Here is a 16617-nt window from a genome sequence, read left to right as displayed (position 1 = left end):
GAGAGCATGCTCTCCTTCTGTTCTAATAATTTTTAAATACATTTTGCATTATTTTTAAATTCCTTTGGCCATAATTAGATTCACTGCAAAACAAAACACACCTTAGTCTAATGGCATGAATTTTCTCTGTCACCATCTGGGTTGAATTGCGGTATTGGGAAAATCAGTTTAAATGCACATCACACAATCTTTTTGCATGTTCTTTCTCTAGGAGTTTTCTTCCCAAAGTTGCACTTTCTCTTGCCCAACCACATTCCTCCCTCAGGCATGATATGGTGCCCTCTCTTCACAGAACTGGAAAAGCATGACTCAAAAAGGAAACCAGATTTATTTTTTAAAGATGAGATTACACCACACTTTGTTTCTAAAACCTAATGAGTGAGTGAATGAGTGTTTAATTGAGAAAGACAGGAAAAAGAAAGAATATGGATGCTCAAGATAGTATTTAAGAGCTTCCCTTCTTATTCTAAGTTGGATTGCCAGATTTAGAAAATAAAAATATAGGACTACAAGTTAAATTTGAATTTCAGATAAATAATGAATATTTTTATGTCGGTCCCATGCAGTATTCATATATACTTTATACACTAAAAAAAATTTTTTTATTACCTAAAATTCAAATTTAAGTAGGTTACCTACATTTTATCTGGGAATCTATCTCCCAGGTTCTCCTTAGTGTAATACTCAACTTATTTTATTATAAACAAGTACTTTGGGGATGGGCTCAAGCTAAGTACTCCCCTAAAATTGGTCCAAGTTTAGCAACTTTTTTCCTTGAATTGGAAAAAACTTTTTAAACAAGAAAGGCAATCTTGAGCTGCAAAATTGAGAAATTGCATGGGTTCAGACTGCCCAAGAGCTCATTATTTCTCAGAAAATTAAGAGAATGAGAAATGAAACTATTCCATTTTTCATTCTCCACCTACAAATTATCTATAATTACACCCATTCTTATCTACTACCTTCAGTTTTAGAAGTGTTTCTCTTTCTATAAGTCCTTCAGATCTTATGCTAACCCATTGCTTTTTATTTTCAATCAAATGTCCCTCTCTTCCCTAAACTCTCAAACTTTGACTTTCGTCTACTTCTATCCTCATTCTACATACATATTCATCTCATATTCAGACCTATGTCTCCACTAGTTGCATCTTCATTAATCACCATCTTTTCACAGACAAAAGTAGGCAACAGTGTTGACTTCCCTTCTTCTTCCTATCACTCATCATTAAGCGCTGAACCAGGGAAATAGATGAGAGCCCATACATCCTTTGTATGCCAAAATAACATTCCTAAACTTCACTGTAATGTTCCAACACAAGCACCAACCAAAATATTGTATTTCAACTGTCAGGAAAAAGATAAAACTTCAAAAAGACATGAGATTTACTGTATGAAATTATAAAATTTATGTTATATTCCATTTAGTTCTACAACTAAAAAAAGAACATATGTTCATCCAAACAGAAAATAAAAAGAAAAACTTCCATCACGATATAATGAAAAGACGTATAATTATTACATCCAACGTTTCTGAGCTTCATCTTACAAATTCCTTTTTCATATATGTCTGTGCTTCAATTCACTCCATTCTCATTTCTGCCCTCACCACCCCATTGAAGCTACTCTCAGTTAAGGCCATCAATCTCTTCTTATTCTTATATGAAAGGAACATCTGTTAGCCTTTATTTTATAGTCTCTGATGTGATTGAACACTAGATTTTCCCATTCATGAAATCCTCTTCTCCACTGGTATATTATAAAGACACCCTTCCTGTCCATTTTCCTACCTATTCAACACTTCCTTGTAGCCATGAATTCCCTCCTTAAATATGTGTGCTCCTTTACATTCCATACATTTTCCTGGACAAGTCCTAAATCTATGGTTTCAATTGCCACTTACAAGCTGATGACTTCCAAATGTTTATTCCCAATCCAAAACTCACTCTTTTTTTTAATGTTTATTTATTTTTGAAAGAGAGAGAGCATGTGAGCAGGGGAGGGGCAGAGAGAGAGAGACAGAGAATCCCAAACAGGCTCCGCACTGTCAGTACAGAGCTCGACGTGGGGCTCGAACCCACAAACCATGAGATCATGATCTGAGCCAAAATCAGGAGTCAGACACTTAATCTGAGCCACCCAGGCACGCTTCTAACCCAAAACTCACTTGTAACTTCCTTCTTGATATGTCCACCTGGATATCCCCAAATTCAAACAAATTGAAAAGTAAACTCATCCTCTTTAAACTTAAATCTACTCTTCCTCTTTTACTTAATCTTTCAAAAAATAACATCTTCCTTCCTTCCTTCCTTCCTTCTTTCCTTCCTTCCTTCCTTCCTTCCTTCCTTCCTTCCTTCCTTCCTTCCCACCTGCTTGCCTGCCTTCCTCATTTCTCAGAAAATTAAGAGAATGAGAAGTGAATCCATTCAATTTCTCATCCTCCACCTACAAATTATCTATAATTATACCCATTCTTCCTCTCTCCCTTCCTTCCTTCCTTCCTTTTCCTTCCTTCCTTCCTTTGTTTGCAGAAATAGCATTTATTTAGTCACAAAAGTCAGGAATACCTAACAGAGGGCCATAACAGATTAAGGACCTCTTGCTTATAATGATATTTGTCTTATAGTAATTTCTGTGCTGATTTTTATTTCTCATGTGATATAGTAAGTTTATCATTGATTTCCTAGAAATAGCATCCAATAAAGGTTTGGTGGATGAATAATGAAAAATTTAATTTATCTAGAAAAACACTGATGACTAGTATTATCAGCTGGGATTACATAGATCATGCCTAGTCTACAGGGATTTGTGTCTGTGTCCACCGGTTCAGCCCAGCCTCCAAAACTGCTGGCACATAATAGGTGCTCAATAAATATTTGTTGAATGGAAGAATTAAAGTGTGTTTTGATAGAGACTATACTTTCCACATTTTTCTGAAGATATCTATGACTATAAGAGTGTCCTAACCACAATTCACATTATTTACCTATTACTAGATAATGTTACCCCAAACACTTTGTGGCTCAAAAAGACACAGAATCCTGCAATTCAAGAACCTGGGTGACAGCTGAGTTGTCTGGCTCTGAGTTTCTCACAAGGCTGCAGCCATCTAAAGGCTCAACTGAGAAGGGTCTCTTACTCTCTCAGATGGTTGTTAGCAAGATCTAATTTCTTACAGCTTGTTTGAGACCTCAGTTTTTAATGAGCTTTTGGCCAGAGACCTCCTTCACTGTTATTTTGTTGTTACTGTTTTTGCACATGGTCATCATGGTAGTTTACTTCATCAAACCAAGATTACCTGTTGTAATCTAATCACACATGTGATAGGCATCACTTTTGTCACATTCTGTTCATTAGAAGCAAGTCATGAGGGACCAACCACACTCAAGGGGAGGGGATTTCATGAGGGCATGCCCCCTACTTGAAATAGTTATGGAGACAGAGTCGGGGAGAAGTGTTCATTGAGAGCTGTGTCACAAGCTTCCTACTACATCGTACATAAATACTCTTCTAGGAAATAGGAAATAGGAAATCACTATGTGTGTAAGCAGAAACACTCTGGCTTATGACCACAACTAGAACTACATTTATGTAACTATCTCAGCCATGTAAAGAAACAGCCTTTCCACCAATATTAGTAAATAAACAGAATTTTTTCCCAGAGACAAAGAAGAAACCTTTCTTCTCTCTTCTCTACATTCAAGAATGTCTTCAAGAATGAGATCAGATCAAGTTACAAGCATATTTTTAAGCCCTGTTGTCCACATCCAGACTTCCCCTTTCCTTCTGTGCACAGGCCAACCACCTATATAAAATGGCAATGAGATGCTGGACTATCATCAATTTGGCCAGTCTGACTTGAGCTGGACTCAAAGTTGAGGACCAGAGGTAGATACAAAGGTCAATATCTGTCTGGTTACAACTTCTCCCAGACAAATGACCTATTGACTAACTCTTAGGTAAATTCCCATCAATAGTTTCAAATTCCACATAACCTCAAAGGACATTAAATCTATTCATTTCTGTACTGCTGAGTATCCACAGTAGATGCAGAAGGATTTAGAAATGATTAGATAAATGGTGGTTGGTTGTAGGAGTCAATTCTATTATTTGGTAGAATTTGGACAACACATCAAGTTTGGAAGTTAATAGAATCATGTGCAGGAATTTAGAGTATTCAGAGGATTCTTTTGGACGTGGACAGTTAAAGCTGCCTGGTTAAAAAGATTTCACAGGCTTCCCTGTATAGCTTCTAAAGCAAAAGCAGATTCTCTGTATATTTAACACCTACTACTGTCTATTCATTTTCCATTCATACTCTAAAATCAAAACCTTGCCAGAAATTGAGAACAAAGAAGATTTTGAATTTTTATTGGAAGACAATCATTTGAGGTGACTGATTATGAGTTAATTGCCTCTGAGCATTTCTGGAATTGCTGCTTATGCATTTTCTTACTGCTGACAGGATCCCTAATACTGACAGTGGGAACTGTTTCAAGTAAGATCATGCAACATAGTTTTGCATCCTTTTTTTAGATCTGTTTGTGCGGCAGTAATTGAGTCTCTTTTGAGCAGCTCCTGGGGTAAAAATTTATATATTAATGGCCTTGGATTTGGGGACACCCAGAAGTAGGAGAAATTGGTAACTAAACAGCAATTCAGTGCTTTATATGTCAGAGAAACCTTGAAGGAAATGAGGAAAGAGAGGTACATGACTCAGACTCCAAAATAGGGAAGGAGGGTGAATGCATTAAGATTCAAAGGCTATAGTTTGACAACAACCTAGTATGGCAGCCTTATAATGGGAAGGACTCTGATCTGTGATTGTAATCCTACCTCTACCTCTATTCCCGCTGTGTGATCTGGGGGCTAGGCTTTGTAATCTACAAAATAGGAGTATTGAAGTGTTTGATCTGTAAGAACCATTCAAGCTGTAAATTTCTCTACTGTGACCTGATAGAGGAAACTCAATCAATTTCTAGCCTACAACCTCCCTATCAGTTTATATTTCTCTCCTCTTGGCACATTCCTCCCAGAATTCTCTCCAGCCTCCAGATCTTATCCTGGGTGAATATTTTCACTCTTCAGCAGTCAAACCCTCTGGTAATTAATGCTGCATAGTTGACTAGTAATAAAGATGTGAGTTGATAATGGCTGAATGAATGACCCACAAGTAATAGCATTTTAAACATAAATGGACTCTCAAAGACTAACACATTATGACCCAAAAGATTGAAATTATAATGATGAACTGAAAGGAAGTAGAGTTAATTTTTTTGAGCTTAAGCAATCATCTACCCTGATTACTCATAAAGCTGTCCTGGCTGATTTGTCCAGAGTGAGTAGTTCAAGGTAGAAGAGTTGAAAGAATGCCATATTAGCACAGACTTTGAAAGCAGACAGATGTGGAGTTAAGTCACTGTTCTACAATTTGCTAGCTGTTTGACTTTGAGCAATTTACTCATCTGATCTTAAATTTTCTCCTATAAGTGGAATTAATAGTGCCTATGTCCCACAATTATTTTAAAGAATAAAAAAGATAATATATCTGGGACACAGTACCCATGTAACAAAAGCTAACTATCATTATTACTACCTCTTCTTTGGGAACTTAATGATAAACTTCATTTTTAAAATCAAATGATGCTAGTTACACTCTCAAATGGAGACTACAAAAAGCTTTGTTGTTTTAAAAAATGAATATACAATATAATATCTCTGCCTATTAAAAAAAGTGACACTGGCCCAGTATAAGAAAATCAGTCTGATTATTTTATAGTTACTTGTAATTAAATCTTTGAATACTGCTTTACCTCACGAAATCAAACCTTTCCACTTTCAATGGAAACCTTGAAGTCCCTCATTAATGATGGATAATTTCCCTAAGTTTTCAAAATTCTCTGTCCTACTTAGATAATGTTTAAATGATGGAAATCAATTTAATTTAAACAGGAAAGGACTGACCTCATGCTATGGATCAAATAAGTACAAATGAGAAACTAATCCAAAACATAAGCTCCCTGGATCTGCATACTTTATTAGTCCTTGGACACTGACTATTCAATATTATTATTGTAGCATTACTTCACTACATAAATCCCTTTATGTTTTATTCAGATCTAAAGCTTTTGCCTTTAACACCAAGTGCTGAGGAACTATGGAGCAATGGGCTGGGGGAGAGCTCCCTCCACCAGCAGGGGTCAAGAGGGAGGCTTGCACAGAGAGACCTTCATGTTCAAAGTAAGGTCGCCCTCTGGCCTCCCCAAGCTTTTTATCTACAGGGTCCAGAGGGGTCCCCAAGTGCTAATAGTAAGCCTAACACCCCTGGTCTTTTACACCTTCACTGCTTAGTGTCAGGTTAAAGCACCGAAACTTTACAACTCCAGGTAAGACTGCCATTTTTTTGTCCTGCCTCAACACTGATGGTCCAATCTAGTCTTGGGACTAATTTCAAAATGCCTTTCATTACTTTCTTTGTCTTCATCACAGGAAACCCTGTACTCTTTGGTCATTTTTCTTCCCTGAACTATCTTCTTATTTTCCCCTGAGAAAAAGGAAACAATCAGATGAGTTTCACAAGTTTCACTACTATATCCTCCCACCTATCTCTCTTTCTTCTCTCATTACAGTGAGCTAACGTCAATGTCCCTGGCTAAGCTTAACTGTTCTACTTAGCACGGAGTATCATCAGATCTTGCCTGCTTGAGAATATTGGTATGGCTGATTTCTTCTCTCTATTGCATTATGAAGGCTACTTTTTCTGGTACCTCTCTTCTATCAACACACAGGCATGTTATTATTTCTCCCATTAAAATACACAAAAATTGTCCCTGGACTTCACCTCCCCTGCCAACCACAGACCACTTTCTCTCCTTCCCGCTACAGCAAATACCTATACAGAAGTTCCTGTGCCTACTTGTGTCCTGTTTCTCTCTCCCTATTTTCTTTTAAATTCTTTCCAATAATGTTTTTGCCTCCACGACTCCATGGAAAGTCCTCTTTTTCTTATGGTTGTCAACACATTTTAATCATTACTAAATCCAAGAGTCAATTTTCAATCCTCATCGTACTTCACCAAGCATTTAACATATTTGATCATTTACTCCTCCTTGTCATGGTTTCCAAAACCCCACACTCCCCTGACTTTCTCATCACTCACCAGGCACTCCTTTCACTCTCTAAGGTAGTTTCTCCTCAGCTCACCAAGCTCTTAACAATGGAATAACCCAGGACTTGGTGATCCCTAAACCTCACCTATTTTCCCGCTACACCTATTCCTTGGTGATTCCATCCAAGCTTTAATTATTCCCACTATGCTGATGGCTCCCAAATTTAATCTCCAGCCTGCACCTTACCTTTCCACTTCAAACTGCCACTCGGTGCCTCTACATGCATGTCTAATAAGCATCTCCAGCATAAAATACCTCAACTGAATTCCCAAACTGGTTCTTTTCCCCAAAACTTCCACCAACACTTTCTCAGGGGTGAGCAATTCCTTTCTTCCAGTTGCTCAGGCCAACGCCTTGGAGTCACTCTTGACTCTTCTTCTCACACATATACACTCTTCTATTTTATCCCATCCAACACCAAATCTTATTAACTCTGTCTTCAAGATATATCCAGAGTATTACCACTTTTCACCACCTCCACCGCTATTATTCTGGTCCAAGCCATCATTACATTTTGCCTACATTTTTGCAAAGGCCTCCTAGCTTCCCTCCCTGTTTCTTTCCATGAATTTGCAACACTGTAGCCACAGGAATCCCAGGAAAACATGTATAAATTGGACAGATCATTTCACTCTTCTGCTGGAAGTCTTTGATATCTCAGTCAAATTAAGAACCAGTGTTTCTGGGGGCACCTGGGTGGCTTAGTCAGTTAAGCATCCGACTTCTCCTCAGGCCATGATCTTGCAATTGGCAGGTTTGAGCCCCACGTCGGTCTCTGTGCTGACAGCTCCAAGACTCAAGCCTGCTTGGGATTTTGTGTCTCCCTCTCTCTCTGCCCCTCCCCAATCCATGTGCATTCTCTCTCTCTCTCTCTCCCTCCCTCTCTCTAAAATAAATAAAAACATTTTTAAAAACTAAAAACAAACAAACAAACAAAAACAATGTTTCTGAGATTCCTGGGAGGCTCAGTTGGTTAAACATCCAACTCTTGATTTTGGCTCAGGTCATGATCTCATGGTTTGTGACTTCGAGCCCCACAATGTGTTCTGTACTGACAGTGCAGAGCCTACTTGAGATTCTCTGTCTCCCTCTCTCCCTCTCTCTCCCTGCCCCTTCCCCACTCACTCTCTCTCTCTCAAAATAAACACATAAACTTAAAAAAAACAACAACAACCAGTGTTTCTACAATAGCTTCCATAGCCCTATAGGATCTGCTCCCTGCTCACTCTTTTGTCCTGTAATCTCTCACTCTCCCTATGTTCCATCCTGCTGGGCACCTTGCTCCCCCTCAGACTTGCCAGGTGTGCTTTCACATCAGAGTGTTCACACTTGCTGCCCTCATGTCCTGGAATGTTCCTCCCCCAGATATCCACATGACTCAGTCCTTCACCTCTTTATGTATATATAGTCTTTTTCAGGTACTGTCTTCTCAGAAAGATTTTCCCTGATCACAATACTTAAAATTATAAACCCCAACTTTCATATTCCGTCCTCCTCCACAGCTTTTTTCTTTTGCATTTTCACCATATAACATACTATTATTTTACTTACATTCTTCATTAACTGTCCATCTCTATTAGGATGAAGCTTCTTGAGAAGAAGAATTTTTTAGTTTCATTTTATTCTCTGCTATCTCAGGTGCCTAAAGCAAAGAAATTATTAAAACATGAAAAATTCATAGATATTCAGGAAATATATAACATAGTCTATTATAGTGTTGTTAATAATAATAATAATAATAATAATAATAAGCACTGTATAATGCTTATTATGTGCCAAGCACTGTATTAAGGGCTTTATGTATGTCTATTCATGTCATGGACTCATTTCATCTCCATTTCCACATGAATCTACAAGTAGGTAAGACTTTTGTCTATATTTTAGAGTTGAAGAAATTACAGCCCAAAGAGGCTAAGAAACTCTTATACTGAGAGTATGTGGGAAATCAGAATCTGAACATGGAATTTATACATTACTTCTCTAGGTTCTGATTCCTCTATTAAAATCAGGAAAATAAGAATTTTCTTGTGGAAATTATAGATAACATATACAAAATATAAAGACAATAGCACAGTGTCTGACTCTGGCAAGTCAGTATGTACGTGGAAGCAATAATTATACCACAACTATTCATACAGAGTAAACTTAAGTATAAGGAATCTTAAAATACCTTTCTAAATGGAAGTGCTGTGTTATTCAATCTCCCAATTTGTGTTTTGATTGGTGGTACCAGACTTAAGGCAGTCCTTCAAAATCACACAAATGAGAATTAGTCTTTTCTATCTATGGAAAAAATAATTGGGGCTTCATTTTTGTTTTTGTTTGCTTCCTTAGCTTACCAGCTGTATTATATAAGCCTATGTCAATGTACATACAGTCTAACAATGCAAGCATATTTGTTTTTCAAATCAAAGGGGGAAGACTTTATAAGCCAGTCAGTATTCATCTTATTTGTGTAAGACTCTATTCTGCTCTTCATTTAAGCTTACAGAGCTCCGGTATGAAGAAATCTTTAAACCCCAGGCCTACTGATTAGCACGAGCTCTGTTCCAGTACCACAGAGGAGTAAGAAATAAGGCTTCATATAGGGGCTCCAAAATAGAGTGGGTAGATTGATGTCCCCACTTGTGTTTCAGTGCCCCCAAAATACCTTCACAGCATGTGCAACAGTATGGGGGCTCTACTGAATTTGTATTCTGGAAAACAAACTAAAAGGTCAACATGCATGTATATTTATAATGGAATTGGTATTTGTTAATCAATGAGGGGAAATGTTTCTTCCTTTGTAGCAAGTTCTCAAACTTTTCTGGGGAGAGCCTGCAGTTAGCCTTAGAAAGCTCTTACAAATCACACATCAATATTTTCTAAGATACTTGGGACAAAGCGCTGTTAAACTAATAGTCTACTGGCTTTATAATTTCAATACTAAAACTAAGATGCAATATTAGACTGGTACATTTTTCATGTTCTTTAAAGGGAGAAAATATACGAGGGTAAAAGTGGAGTAGAAAATTTTAAAAAATAATAATTTTTTGAAACCACACCACAGTGTAAATACCCTCAGATTGGCAAATATTCTTTAGCTGGAAACTATGGGTGAAGCATGTCAATATCACAGGGGACAATAATCGTCAACCAGCTTTATCAAAATAGAGATCATACCTTAATGTAAGTCTTCTCCAATAAGAATGGTAAAAGCAGCATTTCACCCCTAACTCCCACTTTTACACTTATAATTGATTAGTCATTTTTTTTACCCCAGGTTAACTAGTTCGGAAAACATTTGTTTGTATGACTCATAGAGATATCTAGAAAAATAATTAATCATGAAAGCATCACTTCGGGAATATAAAATGAGAGTTTCTCAGTATACCTCCATTTGGTTTATCAGGTCAAGTTGTCTGATAAGATCATTTCTCCCAAATCCATATCCTTCATACCAGGTGACTCCTGTTACCGAACACAGCACCTGCACCAGACAAAGTGGTGGGAATAGTGGACCATGAGTTCTCCACCTCTATTCCCTCTATTGTTTGCTATAGTCATTACATCATCTCTCTTTTTCAGCCCACCAACTGTCATAATCCTTTACAATTTCACCTTTGGAGATTATTTCATATACTTTTAGTTCTAATTTTCTAAGTCCTAGCAACATAGAAGAGAATCCCTTGCAATTATTAGTCACATTATCCAAGCCACGTTCTCACTTCTAGGAACATCTGGCAACCTTCAAGATTAATGTCTTCTTGCAAAACTTAATCACTGAAGTCAGCACTTCTTGCCTGACCTCAGCCCCCTGCTCATTTATTTATTCTTTCTCAGATAGTACTTAGCACCCACTACTTTGCATATGATACTCAATAAATATCAGATTAAATTGAGATTCACCCAGGGGCACCTGGGTGGCTTAGTCAGTTAAGCGTCTGACTCTTGGTTTCAGCTCAGGTCATGATCTCACAGTTCGTGGGGTCAGCACGGAGCCTGCTTGGGATTCTCTCTCTCTCCCTATCTCTCTCTCTGCTCCTCCCTCACTCATGTACTCTCTCTCTCAAAATAAATAAATAATTTTTTAAATTAGATTTATCCTTTTCTTTATTATAGTTCCAGTAACTTTGTATTATAAGTGAACCTCTGGGTTGTAAATGGGTTTTAGTTTCAGACATGAGTGGCTTGGAAATCAGTGGATGGAGTAATTAAGCAGCAAACTTAGGTTAGTAGAGAAAAACTACAGTAACTGAATAGGAGGTAAAATTAAAAGGTGATAGGAAACACACTCAGAGAAGACAAAGCTGATACTAAAGTGAGTCTGGGAGAAGATTTATAACTCATACAGTATAATAAAAATAAATTTAAAAGTTTTGCTAGCACATATATGTAAAATGTGAGCTATAGTGGAAGAAAGTTGATGAGCAGGGTGATATGATATTATGAAGAGACAATGGGCAGAAGAGAACTTGAAAGGGGGGTTGTTATGAGGTTACAGTTGCAGTTAACATGTGTTATCCAGGTACGGTGATATTCTGTCATGAGGAAGACATTGTAAGTTTAAATTTTTCCTCCTAATAAGAGGTTTTTGTTTACTAATAAAGCAAAATTGCTTTGTTGTTTCAAATAAGGAGTTATTAGTCATAGTAAGAGCACTTATACAATTACTTGATAATGTCTCAATATATTGTGACTGCCTTCATCCCATAGTTCTATTGACTTGCTTTTGAGGGAAATGGAAGAACTAGCGATCCCATCTCTTAGATTGACAAATAATGAAAAAAAAAACAAAAAACAAGCTTCCTTAAATTTGCGCAAACAAAATTCAAATGGAAGTTAACCAATTTGTGTACATTATTATAATAACCCTGCTGGGAAGCAGCTGCATATAATATTTTAAAGCATAGGCTTTGGTGTTGAATGAACCTGGGCCAGCCATTGCCCCACTATTCATTAGCTGTGTACCTTTGGGAGATTCATGGCACCTCTCTGGGCCTCAATTTTCTCATCTGTAAAATGAAGATAACTCCTATGCCACAGGGTTAGTTTGGAAATTAAATGGTGTGGTACATGTAAGATAACAGCTATGTAAATTGAACTATTTATGACAATAACAATGATGGTGACAATATCATCTTGTGACATCAGCATCAAAGCAACATGAGTCATTCCTTTTTCTCTCCCCTTTGATGTGCAACTAATCCAACATTCATAACTGAAAAAAGAAAAGTCCCTCTGTACAACATACCAGGATACCTCAAAGATCCATTCATCTGTTCACCAAAAGTGGGTGGGTTGGACAGCAGAGGAACAGCAGAGCAAGGGAGGTGGTGACAGAGGTGGTGATGGCAAAGAAGGCTACAGCCCATCTGGCAGCAAGCAGGCATGATCTTTCTGCAAAGAGGTTGGAAGGTGAAGGCCATGAGTGGGGATCTGCCCTGCCATACATACTGTAGCTGGAGATACCAGTCGCTATCTCTGAGGAGAGGCCACAGTGATGCCAGGAGAGAAAGGAAAGGAAAAAAGCAAAAAAAGCTGAAAACAAGAGTCTCCTACTGGAGATAGATGTCTCCTTCTAGAGACAAGAGGGCTAACTCTAGACCTCTGGGACCCTTCCTGCACCTTCAGGATACCTGTAGCAGGTAGTAGGCACAACCCAAAGCCTCAAGTGCTAAGCATATGCCTCCTTGCACACCTCTGTTCCAACTCTGCCATCACTCTTTGCCCCTTTGTGGTGTGTATGTGTGTTTTAATCCAATCTTAGCAGTGAGTCACATTGTCAGGGAAACTAAAACCTTCTGCTATACCGCCACCTTCTGGAAAACAAAAATAAGGCTTCTAATTACCAACCTGGTAAACTGATTCTGAATCAAAGTAAAGAAAAATCTTGCCTAAATAATAAAGGTCTTTCTTGCTTCAAATGTAGTGGCAGAGGCACTTTTCATCAATACCATGAAACATCAGAATATAGTATCGCAAAAATAAAATGAAAATTTTCTAGTAACTGAATGCAAAGTCATGGAATATTACAATCCAACTGATAATTTAAAATAGTTGCTATGAATAAATCTAATGAGGGGCGCCTGGGTGGCGCAGTCGGTTAAGCGTCCGACTTCAGCCAGGTCACGATCTCGCGGTCCGTGAGTTCGAGCCCCGCGTCAGGCTCTGGGCTGATGGCTCAGAGCCTGGAGCCTGTTTCCGATTCTGTGTCTCCCTCTCTCTCTCTGCCCCTCCCCCGTTCATGCTCTGTCTCTCTCTGTCCCAAAAATAAATAAACGTTGAAAAAAAAATTAAAAAAAAAAATAAATCTAATGAGCTACAAGGAAACTCAGAAAGTCAATACAATGCTCATAGATCTAAAATCAGTGAACAGGAGGAGTACTTTACCAAACAGACTGGAATTCTAAAACTTAACCAAACAAATACTGGAGCTGAATAACTCAATAAATGAAATGGAGAGTGCATCAGATGCATTGGAAATAGGGAAGATAACATGGAAGAGAGAATTAGTGAGCTGGAAGGTAGAAATATAGAAATAATTCAGGTGGGAGAGCAGAACCAAGATTTTTAAGAACTGAAGAAACCCTACAAGAACTATCTGATTTCGTTTAAAAAGACAACATAAGAATAATGGGTATTCCAGAAGGAGAAGCAAGGGAGGAGGGAAGAGAGGGTTATTTTTAAAAAGAATAGGTGATAACTTCCCAAACCTGGGGAAAGAACCAGATATACAAGTCCACAAAACTAATAGAACACCTTATTATCCCAACACAAAAATACCTCTCCAAGACACATTATATTAAAATTGTCAAAAATCAACTATAAAGAAAAAACTTAAAGGCAGCCAGGGAGATTTAAAAAAAGAAGAGAAGAAAGCAATCTACAAACAAACCAGTATGCCACTATTAGGCTATTGGCAGATTGGCAGATTTCTCATCAGAAACTCTATAGGACAGGAGAGAGTAGAATGACATACTCAGAATATTTAAAGATAAAAACTGCTAGTCATGAATACTCTATTGAGCAAAAGCAATCTTTAGATATGAAGGGTAGGGGCTCCTGGATGTCTCAGTCAGTTGAGCGTTCGACTTTGGCTCATGGTTCATGGGTTCAAGCCTTGCATCAGACTCTATGCTGACAGGTCAGAGCCTGTAGCCTGCTACCGATTCTGTGTCTCCCTCTCTCTCTCTGCCCCTTCCCTACTTGCATGCTCTCTCTCTTTCTCTCTCTCTCTCAAAACTAAACATTAAAAAAAATTAGACATGAAGGGTAAATAAAGGTTTTCTCAGACAAACAACAGCTGAAGGAGTTCACCACCACTAGACCTGTGTTACAAGGAATGTTTAAAGGACTTCTTCATGCTGAAACAAAAAAACAAAAGTATACAAAATTCTGATTTTGTGATTAAGATGATAGTCAGGGGGTTCTTGGGTGGCTCAGTCAGTTGAGTGTCCATCTCTTGATTTCGGCTTGGGTCATAATCCCAGAGTCATGGGATTGAGCCCCTTGTCAGACTACACACTGATCATGGAGCCTGCTTAGGATTCTCTCTCTCCCTCTGCCTCTCTCCCCAACTTATGTGTGCTCTCTCTCTCTCTAAAATTAAAAAAAAAAGGTGATAGAATTAGAATACTCTGACTTTTTTAGAATAGCATATTAAATTCTTAACTATAATAAAATTAAAGGAAAAGAGTATTAAAAATAGCTACCTACTATAATTTGCTAACACAATCACAGCATAAAAAGAATATCTGACCTCAAAAATATAAAAGGGGAAAAGTAAAAGGATGAAAACCTTAAAGGCAAATGAAGATAAATTGCTATCTACAGAAAAATACTATTTTATCTATGAGATGTTTTATGCAAACCCCATGGTAACCACAATGCAAAACTATAGAGCAGACACACAAAACATAAGAAAGGAGGGAGGATTAGCAAATCACCATGGACAATCACCAACTTACAAAGATAGACAGAAACAGAAGGAAAAAGAAACAATGGAAAGACAAAACAACATGAAAGCAAAGATAAAATAGCAGTGCATTTTATCTCTGTACATTACATATCAATGTGCATATCATTGTACATAACATTACATATCAATAATCAAAATGTAAATGGATTTTACTCGCCAGTCAAAAAGCTAGATGGGTTAAAAAAAAAATAGACCCAACTATATGCTGCCTACAGGAGACTCATTTCAGCTCTAAATACACATAAAGGCTCAAGATGAAAGGATGAAAGATGATTTCCAAGCAAACAAAAATGAAAAGAAGGTAGACTTAGCCATACTTAGATCAGACAAAATAGACTTCAAGCCAAAAAGGGTGATAAGTCACAAAGAAGGTCATTTTATAATGATAAAGTGGTCATTATATCAAGAAGATATAGCAATCATAAGCATATACACTCCAAACACACAAGCACCAAAATATATTAAGCAAGTAATAATAGATCTTAAGGGAGAAATAGAAAACAATAAAATAGTTGTAGGAACTTCAATATCCCCATTATCAGCAATGGATAGATCATCCAGATAAAATCAAAAAGAAAACAGTGGAACTGAACCACACTTTGGAACAAATGGACCTAATGCAGGACATTCCATCCACAGCAGCAGAATACACATTCTTCTCAATTGTACAGGGGACATTCTCCAGGATAGATTATATAATAGGCAAAGAGAAAAAAAATTCTTAACAAATTTAAGAAGATTGAAATCATACCAACTATCTTCTCTGACCACAATGGCATGAAACTAGAAATTAACAAGAGGAAAATGAGAAGATCTACAAATACGTGAAAACTAAACAACACACTTTTAAGCAACCACTGGATCAAAGAAAACATAATGGAAAGGAAAATAAAAATATTATCTCAAAACAAATGAAAATGGGAGTGCATCAAATATTGTGGCATATAGCAAGAGCAATTCTTGGAAAAAAGTTTATAAAAACAAATGCATATATTAAGAAATTAGAAAGTTCTCAAATTAAAAAACCTAGCTTTACACTTTAAGGAACAAGAAAAGAGCAAACTAAGCCCATAGTAGCAGAAGAAAGGAAATACTGTGTATCAGAGTGGAAATAAATGAAACAGAAAGGATTATCAAAACTAAGATGCCCTTTGGAAAGATAAAAATTGACAAACCTTTAGCTAGACTAAGAAAAAAAAAGAAAACTCAAATAAATACAATTATAAATAAAAGAGGTAACATTGCAACTTATACAAGATCGTGAGACTGCTATAAAAAATTATATGCCAACAAATTACATAAAATTTATCCTCAAAGAAATGGATACATTTCTAAAAACACACCAACTATCAAAACTGAGTCAGGAAGAAATAGAAAATCTGAACAGAGAAATAACTAGTAAAGAGATTGAATTAGTAATCAAAAAGCTCTTGTACACTCACTTGTCATGAGTATTTATTATGTAACAGATACAAAAGTAGAAAATTTTAA

At 37.2% G+C, this 16617-nt stretch overlaps 1 long non-coding RNA gene across 2 annotated transcripts in view; it reads right to left on the bottom strand.

The window, feature by feature from the left end:
• Nucleotides 1-16617, bottom strand: part of LOC109499136 — a 179596-nt gene that overhangs the window by 136853 nt on the left and 26126 nt on the right. Inside the window, exons 1-4 of one of the 2 annotated variants that reach the window (XR_002741526.2) lie at nucleotides 12400-12988; nucleotides 10540-10635; nucleotides 9337-9412; nucleotides 8718-8808 (exon numbers count right to left, since the gene is read on the bottom strand). This is a non-coding gene — a long non-coding RNA (uncharacterized LOC109499136). Of the gene's footprint in view, nucleotides 1-8717; nucleotides 8809-9336; nucleotides 9413-10539; nucleotides 10636-12399; nucleotides 12989-16617 lie in introns of those variants that run through there. The other variant, XR_006597035.1, reaches the window with a different exon arrangement.

This window comes from Felis catus, chromosome B1 (genome assembly GCF_018350175.1).
Source record: "Felis catus isolate Fca126 chromosome B1, F.catus_Fca126_mat1.0, whole genome shotgun sequence".
NCBI lineage: Eukaryota > Metazoa > Chordata > Mammalia > Carnivora > Felidae > Felis > Felis catus.
Note: the sequence above shows the minus strand (reverse complement) of the source record. Positions and strands in the feature narration are given on the sequence as shown.